This window comes from Sus scrofa, chromosome 6 (genome assembly GCF_054392235.1).
Source record: "Sus scrofa isolate SSC_HxYL_T2T_F1_AM1 chromosome 6, Sscrofa_HxYL_maternal_Yorkshire_Landrace_v2.0, whole genome shotgun sequence".
Lineage (NCBI taxonomy): Eukaryota > Metazoa > Chordata > Mammalia > Artiodactyla > Suidae > Sus > Sus scrofa.
The window spans coordinates 85,854,196-85,877,920 of NC_139388.1; the positions used below are offsets into that span (position 1 = coordinate 85,854,196).

Consider the following 23,725-nt stretch of genomic DNA (forward strand, 5'->3'; position numbering starts at 1 on the left):
AGCGCGAAACTGCGTGCCGCGAAATTCGGATCTCCCGCGGAAAATGCCGCGCTCTGATTGGTCGCTGACACAGGCAAAGGCTCCACCCCCCGGAAAGGACCCGACCCCTAGGCGGTGATTACAACAAGAGCCTGGGGCTTAAAGGGGCCGCTACACCTGCTGTTGCTCGGCGCCCGCCAGCGCTAGCTGAGGGAGAAACAGACTGAGAGGATGGTTCCCGCCCAGGGTAGAGGCAGCCGCAAGCTGAGGACTGGGTCCGAATTCCCTGGAGGTGAGGGAAAACACTTTGGCGTGGAGTCCTGACCAGAGCCCAGACCCAGCAAGCAGTACACTGCCCAGGACGCAGGCCTTTTGTTTGCGTATAGTTCAGATAACATATGTGTGTTTATATCCTTTTCCCCCCGCTAAAATGAAATGAAATGAAATGAGAGCCAAAATGAAACTGAAAGCCAGGAACCTGTACTCTTTCCTGGCAAGAGGGTGAAAGACGGAACCTAACATTTGTACCTCTTCAAAGGGGGCTACTGACATCTATTGAGCTCCCATAACCTGGCATATTGATTATGCTAAGCACCTGGCTAGATGATTTCGTTTTATTTCATTTAATTTAATCCAACAACCCTCAGAAGAGGAACAATGTTCTTCGTGGCAAAGATGGACAGTCTGAGAGGCTAGGTAACTTGCCCAAGGTCACACAGAGAGATCAGCGACTTGAGGTCTGGCAGTTCAACATGGGACAGGCCAGCTCCTGGGCCCTTATTTGTTCCAATAAAAGTCTCCTCCCTCACTCTCCCAAGCTGTGCCTGGCCCCTTGCAGGCTTGCTTGGGAGTTCAGACTGCAGGGCTCCAACCTGTTCACAGTGTATGCCCAGAGCCCATCACTCAGTAAATAATTGCACATCTCCAGGTTTCTCCTAAACAATCCTTTAGTCACAGGTCTTCCTTCCCTCATTGCTGATAATCCATTTACATTCCTCATCTCTCCAAATTTAGGGAGGCCAAGGCTCAGAGAAGAGACCTTGGCTAGTGAGTGGCAGAGGCTCCAGAAGTTGCTGCTAAATTCCATATCTGCTGATTCCTGCCTGGTGCTGTGTGATTTTTATACAAGTTTGAGCCTGGCATTCGAAGCACTCTGGAGTCAGTCTCCAGCTTACTACCTACCGGATCCTCAGATCTCCAGGATGAGGTGGTAATAATTCATGGGGATGAAGAACCCAGACTTTGTGGCAGACAGCCCTGGGTTCAATCCCAGGCACTGTCACTTCACTAGCTGTGTGACCCCAGGCAAGTTCTGTAAACTCTCTGAGCTCGGGTTTCCTTATCCCTAGTGACACTCACTTCATAAGATTGTGGGGGAATCTCATGAGATACCACATGTAAAGCTCTCAGCACCCAGCCTAGTTCCTTAGGCACTTAAGAAACAGCAGCTGTGGTTACATCTCTGGCCTTATCTCTAGTACACAGACCCCTTTACTCCAGTCTATGCATTTCACTGGACTTTCATGGCCCAGCCTATTTATTTACTTATTTATTTATTTTTGGCGCACCCACGGCATATTGAAGTTTCCTGGCAAGAGATCAAACCCGCGCCACAGTGCCAATGCAGGATCCTTAATTCACTGAGCCACGAGGGAGCTCCCAGTTAATTTTTTTGATATTACTTTTTTATTTTACTTTTTATTTTACTTTTTTGATATTACTTTTTTATTTTACTTTTTTTGATATTACTATTTTATTTTATTCCTTAGCCATTAAAATCATTCAAGCATGTATTTTTCTACATAACTTATTGCGAGCTGATCAATGAATGTTAAATAAAATGTTAATTTTCATCATTTGCTTCAATGCATGTCTTCTTGACCAAGTCTTCATTTTTTATTCCATAATATTTTATGCCTCACCTTTCAGGCAATAAAGAATTTTTATTTTTTTTAAATAATTTTTTTTTTTTTTGGTATTTTTAGGGCTGCACTTGTAGCATATGGAAGTTCCTAGGCTAGGGGTGGAATCGGAGCTGTAGCTACCAGCCTAGCCATAGCCAAAGCAAAGCCAGATCCCAACCACATTTGCAACATACATTGTTTGAGACCTACACCACAGCTTATGGCAATGCCGGATCCTCAACCCACCGAATGAGGCCGGGGATCGAACCCGCGTCCTCTTGGATACTAGTCAGGTTTGTTACCACTGAGCCACAATGGGAACTCCAATGAGGAAATTTTAAACACCACAGCTAAGAACCTGAACATTCATCTGCAAGTACCCATACGCTTCTTACATGCAGTTGTGCTCTTAGTGGTTTTCTTACAGCCATCTTTGATGATAAGTTTTGGGAAAACATTTGTCATGACAATCTTCATTCGCCTTCAACTTTATAGGCTCTTTTGCACCTTGAAGAGCCTGGTGACAGGCCCCTAGGCACTGCTGCCCCATCCATACGGCTGACGGGTGCCTTCTTTCCTCAGCAGCCACACTGGAAAAAGCTTCATGACCTAGTTTAAATGTCACCTTCTCCAGGAAGCCTTCCCCGCCTGCCTCCCCTCTCATGGTCAGAGTGCCTCTTTCCCTCTTGGGACCTTTCCTGTGTTCTACCTCAACAAACGAAGCTTTGTTTTCATGTCATGTTTATCTGTTAGGTAAGTTCCATCAAGGGACCAGGTGGTATTTCTCCATGCCCCTCAGCATCCAGAGCCTGGCTTGGCATGCAGAAGATGGCTAACAAATATTGATTAAATGATTCACTCATCTTCCCAGCAAAAACTGGCAGAAATGAATTAGATCTGAAGTCAGAGACTCAGCAGGCCCAGCTTCAAGCCCCACTCTCCACCCTTCCAGCTGAGCGCCCTTGGACAGGCTACTGCTCCACCTCTCAATGTCCCGTTTCCTCAATCATCAAATATTGATAATGCTTCTGCTTGGCTAATGTCACAGGACTTCAGGGATATTATTAAAATGATGTTGGTGGAGTTCCTGTCGTGGCTCGGAGGTAACAAACTCAACTAGTATCCATGGGGACTCAGGTTCCATCCCTGGCCTTGCTCAGTGGGTTAAGGGTCCAGCATTGCCATGAGCTGTGGTGTAGGCTGCAGCTGTGTCTCGAATCTCGTGTTGCTGTGGCTGTGGTGTAGGCTGGCAGCTGCAGCTCCAATTCAGCCCCTAGGCTGGGAACCTCCATATGCCCTGGTCCAGCCCTAAAAAAAAAAAAAAAAAGATGGAGATGATGACCATTAATATTTCTGTAACCTACTATGTGCCAAGCTCCTCTGATCCTCATGACACCCTCTGAAACGGGCACTATTATTATCCCCATTTTACAGATGAGGGAACCTGGAAGGAATTGTGGCAGAGCAGGTTTGGGAAAGGAGCAGGGCCCCAGGGCCAGGAAGGGAAATGGGGGTGGCAGGGTGGGGCTGAGAGGAACGAAGGGAGCCAGCAAGGGGGCTGAGAGCCAGCTCTCTGTGGTTGAGTTTCGGGCAGCTGGGGCTGGCTTTAGAGTTTCACTGCCTGGGAACTGACTAATTCTTGTAAGAGGTGTGGGACACAGATCTGCAGTCTGTCACCCTGAATTTGAATTCCTGCCCCATTCCTTCCTTAGCGTCGTGCTCTTAGGTTGCTGGACCTCTCTGAGCCTCAACTTACTCATCTTTGAAATGGGAATGGCAAAAGTGACCTTTCCACTTACAATGAGGAGTCATTAAGGTGTTGGATAGGGAGTCCTCTGAGGAGTGCATAATAGGTATTTAATATATTTTCACTGATGGCGTTCCCTTCGTGGCTCAGTGGCTAACGAACCCAACTAGGATCCATGAGGATGCGGGTTTGATCCCTGGCCTCCCTCAGTGGGTTAAGGATCCGGAGTTGCCGTGGGCTGTGGTGTAGGTCACAGACATGGCTCCAATCTGGCATTTCTGTAGCTGTGGTGTAGGCAGGCAGCTGCCCCTTCAATTCGACCCCTAGCCTGGGAACTCTCATATGCTGTGGATGCAGCCATAAAAAGCAAAAATATATATATAAATATATTTTTCCACTGAGATTTGTGTGAGATGGACCAGAGAGGCCTCATATGGAACTGAACTAAAATAGTTGCCTTTTTTTTTTTTTTTTTTTTGTCTTTTTGCCATTTCTCAAGCCGCTCCCACGGCATATGGAGGTTCTCAGGCTAGGGGTCGAATCGGAGTTGTAGCCACCAGCCTACACCAGAGCCACAGCAACGCGGGATCCGAGCCGTGTCTGCAAACTACACCACAGCTCATGGCAACGCCGGTTCCTTAACCCACCGAGCAAGGCCAGGGATAGAACACGAAACCTCATGGTTCCTAGTTGGATTCATTAACCACTGAACCACGATGGGAACTCCTGCAATTTTCTTTCTTTCTTTTTTGTCTTTTTTGTCTTTTTTTTTTTTAGGGCCACACCTGTGACATACGTAAGTTCCCAGGCTAGGGGTTGAATCAGAGCTGTAGCGGCCTGTCTACATCACAGCCACAGCAACGCCAGATGCGAGCCACACCTGTGACCTACACTGCAGCTTGGGGCAATGACACTGAGCAGGGTAACCCACTGAGCAGGGCCAGGGATTGAACCTGCAATCTCATGGAAACTAGAGGGGTTCCTTTCCACTGAGCCATTCATGCCCTATACTCTTCTGTTTCCCAGGCTTGGCTTACATGGCTCCATATCCACAAGGCCCCCTTCCTTCCTTCCATCCCCATGTGACAAGTCTTTTTTTTTTTTAATTTTTTTTTTTTTTTTTTTGTCTTTTTGGGGCCACACCCACGGCATATGGAGGTTCCCAGGTTAAGGGTCCAATCAGAGCTCTAGCCGCTGGCCTATGCCACAGGTACATCAACTCCGGATCCAAGGCGTGCCTGCGACCTACACCACATCTCACAGCAATGCCAGATCTTTAACCCACTGATCAAGGCCAGGGATCAAAACTGCGTTCTCATGGATACTAGTCAGATTTGTTCTGCCGAGCCACAACAGGAACTCCTCCATGTGACAAATCTTACCCATCCTTCAAGGCCCAACTCAAATGGCAGAATGGCAGGAGTAGCGTCGAAAGTCAGACCTCCAATAAAACTTCAAACCCTTTGGGAGCAGGACCCATGCTTTGTTTTCACCTTCATGCCCTCCTCTCCGAGAAGGCCAGGGACACAGTAGGCCCGCAGTAAGTGATGATGGAGATAAGAGCTTACATTTCCTGAGCGCTTCCTCAGTGTAAAGCACCAGCCTGGCATTTACATGCATTCGTTATATTGAAACCTCCCAACTGGCCTACAACGTAGGTACATTGAGGAAACTGAGTCTCAGATATGTAAGGGACTTCACCAAGGGCTGGCTAAAGATGAAACCAGAATCTGCACTCAGATCTCTGAGCTATTTTGGACATAGAACTCAGCCCCAGAACCAATCCCATTGAAGGAGGGTATGGTATGTTCTGCCAGTGAAGCAGAGGTTCCAGTGCTGCAGACATTGTTGGGGCTGGGAAGAGTGTGCCCACAGCTGGATATGTTAGGGGTGCTTTGTCCCATTTTCCAGATGAGGAAGCTGAGGCATGAGGGACGTTAATTGAAGCTGCACAGCTGGTAAGGGAGGGAGCCCCCGTTCTAGACAGACCCCAATGCCCTGGAAAAGCCCCCAAACCAAAGCAAACTTGCATCCCAGCTGGTGTACCTTGTGCCTGGTGTATCTGCTAAAAATGCCTCTGATTCCCTCGATTCAAAGTCCTACTTATTAAATACAAAATGCTTGATAGTAGCTTCCTGAAAGCACAGACCTCTTGTTTTGGGGCTCCCCACTGTGGTGTCCGTTCACAAAAATTCAAAATAAGACGGAGCTGTGGGAGGAAGAGAGGAAAATGTCTGCTCCATCGTCTTTGTGCTTCTCTGTACAGTCTTTTCCAACCTTTTTTTTTTTTTTTTTTTTTGTCTTTTTGTCTTTTCTTGAGCCGCTCCTGTGGCATATGGAGCTTCCCAGGCTAGGGGTCTAATTGGAGCTGTAGCTACCGGCCTACGCCATAGCCACAGCAACGTGGGATCTGAGCCGCATCTGTGACCTACACCACAGCTCACGGCAACACCATATCCTTAACCCACTGAGCAAGGCCAGGGATCAAACCCGCAACCTTGAGGTTCCTAGTCGGATTCGTTAACCACTGCGCCATGACGGGAACTCCTTTTCCAACCATTCTAAAGTAAGCATGTATTGGAGTTCCCATTGTGGCTCAATGGTAATGAACCCGAATAGTATCCATGAGGATATAGGTTTGATCCCTGGCATCCACCATTGCTGTGAGCTGTGGTGTAGGTTGCAGACATGGTTCGGATCCTACATTGCTGTGGCTGTGGTATAAGCTGGAAGCTGCAGCTCCAATTCAACCTCTAGCCTGGAAACTATACGCCGCAGGTGTGGCCCTAAAAAGTAAAAAATAAAGTATTACCTCAGCAGTTGGAGTAAAAAGTTTTTTTTTTTTTTTTTTTTTTGGAAAGAAATAAGTTTCTGCGTCAGGGAGGTTCTGCTAGTGACAATAATACTTTCACTGGCAAATTGTTGGAAAGTGAGGTCCATGACATCTCTGGACTGGCACATAGTAAATACTATACGAATGTTTGCCAAGTAAATAAAACTCTGGGCCTTAACACTCCCTAAGCTGTGCACTCTTGGGTATATCATTCCACTACTCTGGGCCTCAGTTTCTTCACTTGAGAAATGAGCTAATCACAGCTGCCCTCATAGGACTATTGTGATGGTTGAAGCAAATTCAAGATGGTATGTGCGTGTGTGTGTGTTTGGAATAATACTACCAAAATATATTGAGAAGATAAAGGATTTGAGTGGACAATTCTTCAAAGATGATATACAGAGGCCAATAAGCACATGAAAAGATGCTCAGTATCATTATTTATCAAGGTAATGAAAATCAAAACCATAACAAGATTTACACCCACTAGAGTGACTGTAATCAAAAAGAATGACAATAGCAAGTGGTGGCCAGGATATGGATAAATTGGAACCTTCATACCTTGCTGGTGGGAATGTAAATTGGTGTAGCCACTTTGGAAAACCATTTGACAGTTCCTCAAAAGTTATACACCGAGTTACCATATAACCCAGGAAGTCTACTCCTAGACAGATACCCAAGACAACCAAAAACAAATGTTCATGTAAATACATATACGTGAATGTTCATAGCAGCAATATTTATAATAAGCAAAATGTGGAAACAACCCAAATGTCCATCAGCTGATGAATGGATAAAGAAATCTGGTCTATCCATACAAAGGAATATTATGCAGTCATAAAAAGCAATGAAGTACTGAGTGCACCACAATATGGATGAGCCTTGAAAACATGATGCTAAGTGAAAGAAACCAGACACAAAAGGCTACATGGCAAATTACTGTATTTATATGAAATGTCTAGAAAAGGCAAATCTATAGATACAGAAAGTAGATTAGCGTTGCCAGGGGTGGATCAGTTTTGTTTTACAGATGGGAAAACTAAGGCTCAGGGAGGATGAGTTCCACTGGGCCCACCAACCTGTGTGACACTGGACTTGTGGCTTCACCTCTCAGAGCCTTAGTTTTCTCAACTGTAAAACGGAGATGATGATGGACAACTGAGAGGGTGGTTGCCCATCCATCCTTCACATTTGTTCATTTTCTCTCCTCTCTGGCCTTTGGGTGGAAGCTGGCACCATTTAAGGGTTAAGGCTGCCATCTAGAGGTGAACTCTGGTAATTGCCAAAAGCATGAGAGACTACCTATTCAACAAGTTCTGTTTTTGTTTTGTTTCGTTTTGCTTTGCTTTTTAGGGCCACACCTGTGGCATAATGAAGTTCCCAGGATAGGGATCGAATTGGAGCTGTAGCTTCCTGCCTACACCACAGCCACAGCAATGCCAGATCTGAGCCGCGTCTGCGATCTATGCCACAGCTTGTGGCAATGCCGGATCCTTAACCTACTGAGCAAGGCCAGGGGCTGAACCCGCAATCCTCATGGATGCTATTCAGATTTGGATTTTTTACAGCTGAGCCACAATGGGCACTCCCTACCTATCCAACAGGTTAACTCCCTATGGACTTGAGGGAGGAGAAAAAGAATGTGAAAGATGCAGCCCTGCTGGGAATGCCACGGCAATCAGATTGGCCAGATTCCTTCCAGATGTTTCCAGACCCTGAAGATATTTTTCACAGATGTTGGGTATGGTGGATGTGGCCCCACTCTGCCACTAGAGGTGCCCAGAGGAACTTGGGGAAGCACGACCTACAATTCATGGGATCATCAACTTACTCCCTCCCTTTTCTGAAGGAAGTCTTTATTTTTATTTTTTGCAAGCAAGCAAAGTCTTTTTTTTTTTTTTTTTTTTTTTTTTTTGGTCTTTTTGTCTTTGTGCCATTTCTTGGGCCACTCTCATGGCATATGGAGGATCCCAGGATAGGGGTACAATCGGAGCTGTAGCCACCAGCCTACACCAGAGCCACAGCAACTCGGGATCCGAGCCGTGTCTGCGACCTACACCACAGCTCATGGCAACGCTGGATCCTTAACCCACTGAGCAAGGCCAAGGATCAAACCCGCAACCTCATGGTTCCTAGTCGGATTCACTAACCTCTGCACCATGACGGGAACTCCATGCAAGCAAAGTCTTCATTACTGGAAAGCAAATAGCTCCCAGGACAGCTAATAGAGAAGGGGGAGAAGAGCCCCCCCCCATGGTCTTATAGGGGTTTTTATCCCTTAAAGATGGGAGGGGTACCAACGTGAGGTCCAGAAAGATGTGGTTTTCTCCCATTGGCCTTACCCAGTTACCAAATATTAGTCCTTGTCCAATAGGGGTCCTAGGGGTGGAAATGTCCCATAAGTCTCATGGTTTCTTTGCCCTCTTCTTCCTGGAAACTGAGTCACAGGGGGTTAGGAATTAATGGCCATCTGGACGTAGATATATTCTCTACGAAGGAACTCTTTAAAACACACACCTAACTCTGTCACTCTCTGGCTTAAGGTCTTGCAAATAGCTCCCCAGTATGGCCTGACCACCCCACCCCACCCCACCCTCTGCCAGCCCCTCTGATCAAACACACTTTTTCTGACACCCCCTCTGACCTCCCTGCTCTCCATGTTGGCCCATGCTGTTCTCTCTGCTTGGGGTGCTTCTCTCCACCTCTTCCACCAGGAAATAAAAAGGCCTGCTCTCAGACACAAGTTTCTAGATACACAAGTCACTGAACATGCTGTGTACCCTATTTGTATACGTGATCTCAAACGGTGCTCAGTGAAAGTGGGTGTATTTTAACTCTTCAGTCTAACAGAATTCAAACCTGGGACCGAAACATCGGGACTCTAGATCAGGAGTTCCTTGGTGGCTCGGCGGGTTAAGGAACCAGCATTGTCACTGCTGTGGCTTAGGTTACTGCCGTGGGGTGGGTTCAAACCCTGGCCAGGGAATTTCTACACATGTGGGTGCAGCCACAGAAACAAATTTAAAAAACCCCAAGAATCCAGAGCAGTTGCTAACATTGAAAAATAAGGCTCAGGGAGTTCCTGTTGTGGTTTAGTGGGTTAAGAACCTGACTTGTACCCATTCAGATAAGGGTTCAATACTTGGACTTGCTCGGTGGGTTAAGGATCCAGTGTTGCTGTGAGCTGTGGTATAGGTTGCAGACACAGGTCGATTCTGCTTTGTTGTAGGTGTGATGTAGGCCAGCAGCTGCAGTTCCGATTTGACCCTAACCCTGGGAACCTCTGTATGCCACTGGTGTGGCCCTAAAAAGCAAAAAAAGAAGGAAAGGAAGGGAGGAAGAAAAGAATGGAGATAAGACTTGGATATTTTTTTTTTTTAAATAAGCAAGACATTCTTTGGGAGACCAAGTGGTGTAGGCCACAGCATGAGATTGAGGGGCAATAGGTGACAGCACCCATCCCTCAGAAGTTGACTCTGATCCCTTGTCCTGTTAGGCCTCTGTCATCATTTCACATTGTAATTCTATTTCTGTTCTGTCCTTCTCAGTCCGATTGAAGCCACTCCTTGTCTTGATCTTCACACCCTAACATCCAGCCCAGTGCCCATCCCAGAGAAGCCCAAGAATTGCTTACTGAACTGAATTCAGTGAAAGATTTTTGGAATAGTTAAGAGGCCACTCCCAATCTCTTCCCAGGAAAATCACCGTCAGAGGCTCTAAGACTGCAAGCCAGAGGTCGCAGGGGCCAGAACTCTCAGACATCTCCTTCTCCTGGCCTGTGGAGCGAGGAGAGCACCCTCTGCTCATCACTGCCCCTATGATCATTCTTCCCCCAAAAGGCAGATTAAAAATGATACTAATCGGAGTTCCCTCTGTGGTGCAGCAAGTTAGGGATCCAGCGCTATCTCTGCAGCAGAGTGGGTTTGATCCCCAACCTGGTTGTTAAGGATCCAGGGTTGTGGCAGCTGTGGCTTGGATTTGATGCCTGGTCCAGGAACTTCTGTATACCATGGGTGTGGCCAAAAAAGAAAAAGAATGATACTAACAGTAGCAAAGCATTCATACCCCAAATTCACTTTAGTTACCAAAATGGCCCTAAGAGGAAGTCCCAATTAGCCCCATTTTACAGGTGAAAGAACTAAGGCCAGAAGTAGCTCAATGATATGCCTGAAGGCACACAGCTTAAGAAATGTCAGGGCAGAGAGTTTTATCTACAATGTGCCACTTGTTCTGACCTTGTAAAGTCCTCATAACATCCCTTTGAAGTGTGTATTGTTATCACTCCCACTTTACAGATGAAGAAACTGAGACTCAGAGTGTTTAGGTAATTTTCCCAAGATCATAAGGCAGGTGATGGTGGAGCAGATTTTGAGCCAGGACAGTCTGAGATCACCCTCTCAACCACTCTGCCATCTAAATTTCCTTCTGGATATCATCTGAAAGCCCTGGCTTCAGCATATGTAAGTAGGATAAGCACACTCACCTCACAAGGCAGTTGTGAGGTTTAGATCTAACTTGTGTGGGCGCCTGGAACCCAGGAGATACTCAGAAAAAAGAAGCAATAGTTTTTGTTTATCTAGAGCCGAAACTGACTATTGCAGCAACTGGCCACTAAGGGGCAGTCATGCGCTGAAGACCTAATACCTTCCCCAGGGGCCCTATTCAAAGGTTAAGAATTCTGCTGAGGTCTTTTTTTCCCCATGCCCAACCTTGTGCCAATCAATGCCATCTCACCGGTGTGGAGTCTCACAGGAACTAACTTTCTTGCAAGAGAAATAAGGTTAAGGCCTTAAACCCAACCAGGGCCTCTTTGCCCACACTAGCTCAGGGAGGATACATGTTAGGGGAGCTCAACTCTGTCATATTTGGTGGTGGTGGTGGGGTAATTATCAGCAATGCCCCTCCTGCTGGAGGCTGGGTTCCCAGGAGCCACAGCTGCAGGGTGGAGGGTGATGGGAAGGGCTTTGGAAATGTCTCTCTAGGGGTTTCCATGGTTACAGATTGATGCAGGCAGCCCACTAGGCTGGGTCCTTTATCTGTATTGTCTTCTGGGGAGACAATGGGATTTAGGGATGGGGGGCCCTCCATGCATATCACTGCATGCAGGGCCCTTGTGTGCCCTGCTCCATGAATCCCCTGACCCTGGCTTCTGCTGGGGCTGAGAGAGTTGGGTGTGGGGGTCAGACTTGGAACTCACTCTTTGCTTTGGGCTAAAACACTACTGCTGCAGAGACTCAGAGAAGGCTATCTCTGAGGCTCCAAAACAGGGCGTGCCCATTGTGGCACAGTGGAAATGAATCCTAATATCCACGAGGACTCAGGTTCCATCCCTGGCCTCCCTCAGTGGGTTAAGGATCCAGCGTTGCTGTGGCTGTGGTGTACGCTGGCAGCCGCAGCTCCGATTTGATCCCTAGCTTGGGAACCTCCATTAAAAAATTTTTCAAAAAAAGAAAAGAAAGAAAGAAACAGCAAAGCTTGAGACCTCAGGGTATTAAATTAAATCACGATTCCATCTTCCATGCTGTGTGACTTGGGCAAGTGATTTTTACCTGCCCCAGTCTCAGTTTCCTCATGTAGAAAGTGGGGGCAGCACCTGCTTTACAAAAATTATTGTGAGGAAGCATCCAGTACAAAGCCTGGTGTCAGGAAGGTGCTTTGAGGGTACCTGAGCTCAGACGGGTTCACGGAGTGTCTCGGATCATAGGGTGGGCTCCCTCCCTTCTCTCTGGGCCTTAGCAGCCTCGTGTGTGACTTAGAGGATTTGAAAGGTTTATAAAGGATGAGATGAGACGATGATAAGAAAATGCTTGGAAAAATAGAAGTCAAACTCTTAACATACAACTCTGCCTTCTCAGACTTAGGACTTAAATCTACTTGGAATATCCAGCACATGATGAGGGGGGCAAGTAGTATTCAGGTAAACTGAATCTTTGGTGCTATTGCAGATAAAGGAGATTATTTAGGAAGCAAGACCTGGAGGGTCCCAGAATCGGGGAATTATCCCTGAAAGATCTACCAGCATGATCAAAAAAAAAAAGGGGGGGGGAGTTCCCGTCATGGCGTGGTGGTTAACAAATCCGACTAGAAACCATGGGGTTGCGGGTTCGATCCCTGGCCTTGCTCCGTGGGTTAAGGATCCAGCGTTGCCGTGAGCTGTGGTGTAGGTTGCAGACATGGCTTGGATCCCGCAATGCTGTGGCTGTGGTGTAGGCCGGTGGCTGCAGCTCCGATTGGACCCCTAGCCTGGGAACCTCCATGTGCCGCCAGAGCGGCCCTAGAAAAAAAGGCAAAAAGACAAAACAAAACAAAAAAGAAAGAAAGAAACAAAACCCCAGAGAGGTGAAGGGTCACAGCTCTCTGCCACCAAGTTTAATACCTTGTCCTGTCACCACCTTCTTCTCCAGGAAAAGGGTGTGGATAGGTGGGGAGGAAAGGAAGGAGTAAGGGAAAGTTACTGTCATTTATGAGACACCTTTATATGAGGCAAGTTGATCATTAGCCCCATTTTATAGATAAGGAAACTAAAGATTGCTCTTACTGTTATTCAACGGGATTGGCCAAGTAATGTAGAAGACCCAAGAATGAAAATAACCTGTCTGCAGAATGGAAGACAGACTCACCCAAGGGGAAAGTAAAAGCATCTCTTGTCTTCACCTTTAAAGAATCAGCAGAGGGAACCCAAAACTTAAATGTCTATCATTCATCTCTCCATCAAGATGCACTCAGCCCAGAATCTGGCACACAGTTAAGTGTTCAGGAAATGAATGTTCTTATTGTCATTAATGTCATTATCCAATTTATTACTACACATTCAATGCTGAGGATACAAAGGTAAATAAAACTCCCTTCTGTCTTTGAGGAATTCAGTCTAGTGAGAGGGAAGGGGAGGGTGCAAAAAAATAATAACCTTGGAGCTCCCTGGTGGCCTAGAGGTTAAGGACGCCACATTGTCACTGCTGTGGCTGTGGTGCCGATTTGATCCCTCGCCCAGGAACTTTCTCATGCTGTGGGTGCGGCCAAAAAAGAGATAAAACAGAGGAGTTCCGGTCTTGGTTCAGCGGAAACGAATCTGACTGGGAACCATGAGGTTGTGGGTTCAATCCCTGGCCTTGCTCAGTGCGTTAAGGATCCAGCGTTTCTGTGAGATGTGGTGTAGGTCACAGGTGTGGCTCAGATCTGGCGTTGCTGTGGCTCTGGCATAGGCCAGCAGCTGTAGCTCCGATTAGACCCCCTAGCCTGGGAACCTCCATATGCCATGAGTGTGGCCCTAAAAAGACAAAAGACAAATAAATAAATAAAATAGGAAATAATAATCTCTTATTCCCATTGGACTTACACTAAAAGGTACAAAGCACTTTTACATACAGCATCTCACTGACTCCTCAGAACAACCTTGTAAGGAAGGCATTTTCCCCCCTAATTTAGAGATAAGGAAACTGAGGCTCAGTGGGCCTCAGTGATGTGCCCAGACATTGTAAAATATGAAAGACTCTACTTTCAAGGATCATTTCTATAGTTTGTAACATATGAATAAAATAGAAAATGATTTTAGGAGGAAAACCACCTTTATTGGATTAATAGATTTTTGTTGTTGTTTGTTTTTTTGGCCTCATTCTCAGCATGTGGAAATTCCCCGACCAGGGACTGAACCCTCACCACAGCAGCAACCTGAGCTGCTGCAGTGACAACACTGAATCCTTAACCTGCTGTACCACAAGGGAACTCCTAGCAGATGTGTTTAAAAAGCAATAAAGCGCATTAACTTTGTAAGGCACACAGACTATAATTCTGTTTTATTTAAGAATATACAGAAAAATTGGAGTTCCCTGGTGGCTCAGTGGGTTAGGGATTTGGTGTTGTCACTGCTGTGGCTTAGGTCACTACCATAGGGAGGGTTTTTACCCCTGGCCCAGGAACTTCTGCATGCCACAGACACAGCCAAAAAGAAAAAAAAAAAAGGCCAAAGATAGCTTTCCCTGAGTTAAAAAAAAAAAAAACAGCCAGGCTTTGAAGAACTCTCATTTACGGTGCAATGACTATGTGCCAGGCATGTTTTGTGCTTTTCTCTAATTCTCACAACAATCCTGAAAAGTAGAAACAATCAGCTCCCTTTCACAGATGAAAAGCCAAAGCTCAGAGAGAGGAAGCTACATGCCCAGGGTTGCACAGCAAGGGGGGATAGAACCAGGACTGTGTCCTGGGCTCTGACAGGTTGAGACCTGGAGCCAGGGCTTCCTCTCAGGTCAGTTTTGCCAAGGAATTCTCCTGCTGAAAGGTGATGGTAGCATCTAGCCTCCCTCTGCAGAGCAGGATGAGCAGGAGGGAGTGGGCAGGCAGTACCTCAGGCTAAGAGGGCTTGCTTCAGCCCATATGGAAAGCAGCGCAGCATAGCATGACCCTCTTCAAAGTGTGTGTATATATGTGTCTTCATGCATGCATGTGTGTGTGTCTGGGTGTGAAGCTGGCTGGGTGCCTGGTCTCACAAAACCATGTGATAAAAATCCATACCTCTTTCTGAAATGTTAATTTTATTTTTTAAAAATCCAGACATTACAATTTTATATAAAAGCCTACATGGCTATAGAATATAGAGAAAAACTTCACACGGTATCCTAAGATAATGAATGACAGCTAGCATTTGGGGACACTTCCTATTATGTGACATAAGAGCTAGTCTAAGAGGTCTATGTGTTCACTAATTTAATCCTCACAACTGCCTCGGGCAAGGACTTTTATTACCTTGTTTTATTTATATTTTTAATTTTTTTATTAAAAAATTCTTTTTGGGAGTTCCCGTCGTGGCCCAGCGATTAACTAATCCGACTAGGAACCATGAGGTTGCGGGGTTCGATCCCTGGCCTTGCTCAGTGGGTTAACAACCCAGCGTTGCCATGAGCTGTGGTATAGGTCGCAGACGCAGCTCAGATCCCTTGTTGCTGTGGCTGTGGCATAGGCTGGCAGCTACAGCTCCGATTCTAACCCTAGCCTGGGAACCTCCATATGCCCCAGGAATGGCCCAAGAAACAGGAAAAAGACAAAAAAAAAAAGAAAAGAAAAAAAAATTCTTTTTGGCCATGCCCATGGCATGCAGAGTTCCCAGGCCAAGGACTGAACCTGCGCCACAGCAACTACCTGAGCCACAGCAGTGACAATCCTGGATCTTAACCTGCTAAGACACCAGGGAACTCCGTTATTATCCCCATTTTACAGATGCATATGCTCAGGACAAAAGAAGTTAAGGGATTTGTCCAAATTTACAAGTAGGTGGAGGAGTGTGGGCACTCACAGGCATTTCAGTAGCCAAGTATTAGAACATCTGTATTATTCATTTTTTATTTAATTGAAACTTTACAAAAAGATTCACAGATGAGAATAATGACAAAGAAGTGGATGGTTCCTGCTGGACTTCATCTTTTTTTTTTTTTTTTTTTTTGTCTTTAGGGCCGCACCTTTGGCATAAATTCCCAGGCCAGGGGTTGAATTGGAGCTGTAGCTGCTGGCCTATGCCACAGCCACAGCAACATGGAATCTGAGCCAGGTCTGTGACCTACACCACAGCTCACAGCATTCCTGCATCCTTAACTCACTGAACGGGGCCAGGGATAGAACCCAAGTCCTCATGGATACTAGTTGGGTTTATTACTGCTGAGCCACGGTGGGAACTCCTGGACTTTATCTTGATAAAATTATAAGGGCAGCCAATTTCAAGCAGCTCACCTGTGCCAGGTACTCTACCTCTGATGTCTTATTTAATTTCTACAACAAACCCTATGAAAGAGACCCTACTGGGAGTTTTACAGATGAAAAACTGAGGCTGAGAGGTGGTGTCATTTAGCTGGTCACACAGCTAGTGGTGGCAGAGACAGGTCAGTCTGATCACAAAACTACTGCCTCGTACCTATGATAATAAGTTTGGCCTCCAGGTCCTCTGGCCTCTGGGTCACGTCCTTCTTACCCCACACCCCAAGCCCTGTTCTCTTCTAGGGAGGGTGCTTTCATAGGTGAGCTGGTTCTGGATCAGGGTGAGCCAGGACAGGCTCACAGGGTCTGAAGCTCTGTCCTTCCAACCAACTGCAAACATGATTGTCATGAAATAATTACAAATTCAAATAACGAGAAAGTCGTAACTGGGTACTGACTGGGAGCATGAAGATCTGTTTTTTTCCTTTTCCGTTTTTTTTTGTTTTGTTTTGTTTTGTTTTAATGGCTGTACCTGCGGCACATTGAAGTTCCCCGGCTAGGGGTCAAATCTGAGCTGCAGCTACTGGCATACACCACAGGCACAGCAATGCCAGCTCTGAGCCTCATCTGCCACCTACACCACAGCTTGTGGCAATGCCAGACCCTTAACTCACCGAGCAAGGCCCCGGATTGAACCCACATCCTCACAGACAATTGTTGGGTTCTTAACCTGCTGAGCCACAAAGGGGAACTCTGAAGATGTGGTTTTTAATCCCAGGTCTGTGAAGGGATCTTTCCACATGACACTGGATGAATCACTTACCCCCTGAGGGACTCAGTTTCTTCTTCTGTGAAATAGGACTATTCCTAACTCTGCCTCTGACTTACTGAGTGCCTCCACGTGCTAGCAGGCCCCTAGATGCTTGCCTTTAGTTCCTCACTAAACCCTCAGCAGGGCTCTGTGGTGGCTCTCTGAGGCTCAGAGAGGTGAAAGAGCTTGTTCGAAGTGGCAGAGCCTAAGAGTGGGGACCCCGGGGTGCAGCCCCAGTTTTTCAGTCCCTGCACCGAGCTGTCCTGCTGATCAGATACTCCTGCATGTGTGTGGAAGGGCTCTGAAGAGCACAGAGGCTGGACAGGCAGTGCTGAGATGCTGTGACTGGACTGGGCCAACCACACCACCACCAGGAGAGATGATGGAAGAATTCTGTGAGGAATCTGACAACCATGCCCAGCAGGCCCTGGGGTGGGGGGTCACCCAGGGCCTCCCAAGTGCCAGGTGCTTTACATATGTCATCTACTTGAATCATCACAGTAACCACGGAGGCTCTGGGAGCATAAATGACTTACCTGTGATGGGAAAGCTGCTAGACGACAAAGCCCGCATTTTCAACCAGCATCTGTCTGATTCCCGAACTCACAGAAAGCACAGCAGGGCTGTGATGGCTGTTTGAAGACCATTCTATGCGGCGTTGGTTTGTACAAAGATTTAAAAGAGCTGCAGACATCAACAGGTTAGAGACTTGGGCTCTGACACTTACCCCAGGGTGACATCTGACAGGTCCCCTAATATCTGTGAGCCTTGCAAGGCTGAAATGGAGGCAGCCCCCAACCCCCATCTCCTATTACCACAGAGATGAAAATGCTGTGCCCTATCAAATGGCCTCTTTTGAAGAGTTTCTTGCTGCTGTATTTGACTATGGAGTCAAACCTGTGTTCTGGGAAAACTGGCAGAACAGGTCTTCAGATAGATAGATGCTTTCAGGAGATTTTATGAGCCCGATTCTTGCGTCTCCTCGTATCTAGAAAAGCACTAAAATCCTTCATGGTGACACCTGCTCCTCGGGACTAGCAGTGACCTTCGGGAGACAAGCAGCTAACTTCTGTGAAGCGTGTGCATGGCTGCAGGAACCTCTCCCTTCACCAAAATCACATCTACACCCACATTCCCCCCACCTCTTTGGAGCAGGATTTCAGAGCTCTCTGAAATGCTGCCTCCCAGGCTACAGTCCTCATTTTGTCCCCAAATAAAACTTAACTCTCACCTTTAAGGTTGTGCATATTTTTTAAGTCAATGCCTTCATACATCTGGTCCCACTGTAAGACCTGCCAGGGGCCCTGCTGGGAAAGGAACAGGTATGAGTCAGGGTGTAGATGGTGGTGGGGTGTCTGTCTTGATGACCCCCAAGTCCTTGTCTCCTCCCCTCAAAACCCATAGCGGTCCAGGACTAGGTGTCTTAAAACCTTTTTTTTTTTTTTTTCCAAATGCTAAAAATGGCATAGGCTGTAAACAAAACCAGGTTCAGGAAGAGCCTGGATCAGGGAGCAAGCCGATTATTTTGGGGAGTCTGCCCTTGGGTGCCACACTACACACACTTTTAGCCCCAAACCGACCAACTGCCAGCTGGCCAGCGACCACCTCGACTTGGGGTAATGAGTTCCACATGTTTCCCTAAGAACCCAGCTAAGCTTTTCCCCAGCCGTTCTTAAAAAGTGTTCTCTCCCCTCCCCAGCTTTGCTTGGCCACCCTTGTTTCATCTGTTCCTAATGAGGGTGTGAGGGAGGGGGGCTGGGTGGCAGGGACAAGGAGACGATGCTTTGGGGAACCACCATTGCCTGACTTCACATTTCCAGATCCTCAGGTAGGGGGCAGGTGCTGTGCTGTCCACCAGCCTCCAGGAGCCCCTCTGTCAGAGCTGTGTGAGTCCCGAAACTTCGCAGGGCCTCAGCTGCCCCACTTCTAGAGTGGGAAGAAAAATCTTGGCCCAGGGTAGGCGGAGTATCACAGAAAATGTCCTAGATAGAATGTAGACAGCGGCATGGGTTCGAGCCCTGTCTTAACCACTAACTTACTGTGTGTCCCTGAGGAGGCTCCTTCTCCTCTCTGGGTCACGTGTGACCTCTAAGGGCCCTTCCGTCCCTGATAACTTTTAGATTTATGAAAAAATGACAGAGGGTCCAGGGAAGAGCATCAACTTACCTGTTAAACATGGGTGACTCCAAGATGGGGTTCCTGGGACACCTAGGGCCTCCCTGCCATGGCCAGTGTTACTGCCATTCTGACCATGGTCTGATCCAATGAGAGTTTTGCCCCCCTTACCTACCCCTCCCCTACATCTGGCACATGATCAAAGCAGGGTGTTGTTGAGGACAATGAGTGTCCTAGACGGAAGGCCAGCTCCACCTGGACGATGCAGGGGGAAGCTATGGTCACCACCACCCCCACCCCCTGCCCACAGAGGAACCACTAATGTGAGTTCAGAAAGCTACAGCGCCCTCCTCCCCTTAACTGGCTTGTCAAAGTCAACCCCCAAATCCTGGTCTCTGGGTGACCTATTACCCTGATCCAGATTGTCCACTGACCCTACCGAAAGACTGACTCACTAATCTTGGCTACTGATGCTATTCACACTAACCCTCACACCCTCCCTGTCTATAAAGCCTGGCCATAGACAGAGCGCTGCCAACTCCTACCCACACTATCTCCAAATCCTGCCACGGTTTGGCTGAACCCCAACTCTGGCCACATTCTGATCCCTCACCCTACTTTCAGACTGACCCCTGATTTCGGTCACAAAGCCCTCCCTTGACCTTGCCACCGACTGACCCTTAACAGGAGAAATAATCAGAGAACAATTAAATGCTACCCTCTGAGTGAAACAGGACATCAGAGAGGAGAGTCCAGGGCGGGGTGAGGAGGGCAGAGGCTTCTGGGAGGACCCCGGTGGGCCACACTCCGAAGGTCGGAGAGGCCTTGTACGGGGCACGTCGCAGGCGCTCGAGGAATGCGAGTTGCCTGAAAGAATGAAGGAAGGAAGGAACGGGGTGCGATCCAGGGCGGCCGCCCGGTCCGGGCAAAGCTGCCGAGGCAGGAAGCGGGGTGGGGGCGCGCCGAGGCTGCAGCGGCCCGAGCGCAGCTGGGGGCAGCGGGAAAGCAGTCGGGTCAGCAACTCGGCTGGGCGGGGGGGCCCCCCAGGCCGGGAGGCTGGGAACCGGGAGGCCGCGCTGCTGGCAGAGCGGCAGGGGCGCCGCGAGGCTCCGGATGGGCTGGGAGCCCCGCCCGCAGGCTGCGGAGGGAGCCGGAGCCAGAGCGGAGCCAGAGCTCAGACATCCGGGCGCCAGCGAACACCTGCGAGCGGCCCCCAGGGCCCGAGGGGGGGAGCGCGGGTCGCCGGGGCGGGGCGGGGCGAGGGCGTGACCAGATAGGCTCCGCCCAGTTGGGCTCTGGGCCACGTGGGCCGAGGCTCCGCCCCTGCCCCGGCGCCTGGAAGTGGAGGTGGGGAGCATCTCTCCCAGAAGGGCGGGGAGCAGTTCTGAGAGAAAGAGAGAGCGGCAGGAGCTTTTTAGGATGTAGCTCGGGGAACAGAGAAGAGTGGTGGCTGTGCGAGGTGATGAGGCCGGGAAGACAGATAATTGAAGGTTGTCTGGCGCATCCACAGCTAAGGAGAGCTATAACTGGCCTTCTCGGAAAGGGCACCATCTCCAGTGTCACAGGCATGAATTTGAATCCCTGCTTTGTTACTTAGGAGCTGTGTGGGCAAGGGCAAGTTACTTGTCTGTTCTGAACCTGTTTTGTTTTGTTTTGTTTTTTCTAATTTACAAAGTAAAAACCCCTTCCAAAAGTCCGTTTTTTAGAGCTGATGCTTCAGTGAACCTAAGACTCTGTTAATAGTGGATCTTGTGTTTTCAGGGAGCCTGGTAGGTGTTTTATGAATGTTACTTCTTTTTTTTAATCTTTTTATGGCCACACCCACGGCATATGGAGGTTCCCTGGCTAGGGATCAAATGAGCTGTAACCTCTGGCCTACGCCACAGCCATAGCAATGCCAGATCCAAAGCGTTTCTGCAAACTACACCAGAGCTCAGGGCAACGCTGGATCCTTAACCCACTTAGCAAGGCCAGAGATCAAACCTGGGTCCTCATGTATACTAGTCAGATTCGTTTTCACTGAGCCATGACAGGAACTCCTGAGTATTATCTTTAATTCCAACCACAAACCTGTAAAGAGAGTACCATCACCCCATTCCATAAATGAGAAGGAGAGCTGGGGTGGGCTTAGGTCTTTCAGCAAAAGCACCTACTGGGGCCAAATATGTGCCAGGTGCAGGGACTGTGGAGGGGTAAGTTTGGCCTGGAGTAGAAGTGAGAACATAGGCTTTAAAGCTACATGGAGCTGGATACACTAATCCTTGCTGTACCACTTCCTTGCTGTGTCACCTGGATCAAGTTATTCAGCTGTTTTGAATCTGTCTCCTCTGTAAAATGGGAATAATGATACCCACTTTGCTGGGTTGTGGTGAGGAATAGAAAAAAACTAAGATCAATAGAGCCTGTCACCTGGTGGGCACTCAATAGGTGTTTATGACAGCTCTCCCCTCTCAGAGTTTTCCGACCGAGGGCCAAATTGCTTTCACTCTCTAATGACTAATGAATTGGCATGCTGGTTTCAGCTTTTGTCCCAGCCACCTGAACGGCTCAGTCTCAGCGGACCTGACAGGCAATTTCCTTGGAATTAGCTTAATAATACCTTGTAGGTGTGTGATGCATTTCAAAGAACTTTCCCACCATTATCTTCTGTCCAGGGAGGCAGCAGTATAAGAATCACCAACTGCTGAGCAAGGGAGGAGAGAGGCTTGGAGAGGTGAGGTGGCTTGCTCCTGGTCACATGGCAGATAAGCGATTCAGCTGTTCCTAACCTTCCATAGTCCCACAACTTTCAAGCCAGCAGGAAGCTGCATGCAGTGGCAGAAAGGGCATGGGACCTCGAGTGCAGTTCCTGCCTCTATTGCAATTAATGGTATAATGTGGGGCCAGGTGCCTCCGAACTGTATCCTCAAGATCAGCAATCTCATATAGATGTGGAAGCTGAGGCTCAATCGAGGTAGCTGCTAGCTGGCAGTCATACAGCCTGTATGTGGCAGAGCAAGGACCTGCATGCTTGAATGGCTGACTCCAGAGCTAGCACAGAAATCCTAACAAATGATCCAGCCTGGATACTTTCTTGGTTTGAAGCAAGAGTTCCTCACATGGGGACTGAGTGCTTCCCAGGGCATTGGAGGAATGCATTGCTCTGAAAAGCTGTATGTGCGTGTGTTTATTTTCTGAAGAAAATGCTCATACCTTCCATCAGCTCATTGGAGGAGACCAGGTCAGCTAGGAGGATGGTTGGCAAAGACAAAGTTTGCCTCCCCACATGACATACCCCTGTTCACCCCCAAAAGCTCACCAGGCATGAAGGGTGATGACGTGTCCTGTTTGTTATGAAATATTGAAGTAACTCATGCCAGGGGCCAACACATAGATGAGATCATATCATAAACGGGAATCTAGTGAGGCCAGGTGCCTGGTAGAACCCACCTGGGGAACTGCTACTTTGGGGGAAAAGGAGGATAGCATGATTTGGGGGATTTGTCTTCTGCTAGACTCCCAGGCCTGGCCACATGGAAGAACTAGTCTCAGCCCTTGCTCTTGTTCACTACAATTGTAGTCTCTGACGTTAATATTAAAATCCCATCTCTGGAGTTCCTGTCATGGCTCAGCGGTTAACGAATCTGACTAGCATCCATGAGGATGCAGGTCTGATCCCTGGCATTGCTTAGTGGGTTAAGGATCCGGCATTACCATGAGCTGTGGTGTAGGTCACAGATGAGGCTCAGATCCTGCATTGCTGTGGATCCACACCTGTAGTGGATATGCTGTGGGTGTGACCCTAAAAAAAAAAGAAGCCAAAAATCCCATCTCTGCCTCTCAGAGGGCTATGCAAATCTGGTTCAGACCCATTATCCACTGAGCCCCAATATCTCCATTTCTGAAACAGGGCTAAAGATGCTTAGAGTAGGTTCCTACTGGAGGTGTGATGGGAAGGAAGTACCAGATGTGAGGGCTGTTAAGGCCTCTTTCTTAGATTCCTAGTCTAGGGTTAGAGTCTCCATCTAACTGGTAGTAGAGGGATTGGTTCCCATATTTCCCAACCAAACTCCTTCTGATCAGAGTGACTGGGGATTTGAGGGAAGAGACCCCTCTCCTATTTTGTCCAACTTTGGAATCCCAAAAGGAGGCTAAACCAGAGAATATGAGGAGGAAAATGAAACCAGCCCCAATGATCTGTTTACTCATCTCTGAAACGGGTCTATCAACCACCACCCCTGTCTGTGTACCAGGTGAGGCTCCTCTTCCACATCCTCTGCTAGAAAGACATTATGAATAATTAATGCCATTGAGGATAGCCACCTGCTAGTTAGCAAAACAACTATCAAGGGACCTTAAGAGCTGAGACCCTGAGCCCCTAACTTGCTGGTGAGCTCGCGCCAGTCACCTACTCTCTCCAGTCTTCCCTCATCTGTAAAAGGAGGGGACAGGGCAAGTGTCTCCTCTGCACCCAGTGGATGTGGGGCTCCATTATGAGCCCTCTTTACTCCCCCCTCTTACCCACCAGTCTTAGCTGGGTATTCCCTCATCTCCCTTTTAAGGGAATAGGCAAGTTTACTTTTCCCAAGCTCCAAGAAAGACATTAATTTATTTCTCCCTAAATTCACCCTTGTGAGAAAGTGTTAGCACTTAATGAATCAAATTATAAACACAAG

General features: G+C 47.9%; 2 long non-coding RNA genes and 1 pseudogene across 4 annotated transcripts; 2 read left to right on the forward strand and 1 right to left on the reverse strand.

The window, feature by feature from the left end:
- The first annotated feature begins 2 nt into the window (after positions 1–2).
- LOC110261115 (uncharacterized) lies at positions 3–5,748 on the forward strand. 2 transcript variants are annotated; one of them, XR_014807269.1, is made up of 3 exons: positions 3–271; positions 994–1,284; positions 2,755–5,748. It is a non-coding gene; the product is annotated as an uncharacterized LOC110261115 (long non-coding RNA). The 2 variants fall into 2 exon arrangements; XR_002344941.2 differs by having other exon boundaries at positions 994–2,760.
- Positions 5,677–20,286, reverse strand: LOC110261114 (uncharacterized). 2 transcript variants are annotated; one of them, XR_014807267.1, is made up of 4 exons: positions 19,122–20,286; positions 18,187–18,262; positions 17,492–17,639; positions 5,677–5,839 (listed from the first exon to the last, which is right to left on the reverse strand). It is a non-coding gene; the product is annotated as an uncharacterized LOC110261114 (long non-coding RNA). The 2 variants fall into 2 exon arrangements; XR_014807266.1 differs by lacking the exon at positions 5,677–5,839 and adding an exon at positions 8,806–8,900.
- LOC146402602 (small nucleolar RNA U3) lies at positions 13,949–14,037 on the forward strand (annotated as a pseudogene).
- Positions 20,287–23,725: the final 3,439 nt, after the last annotated feature.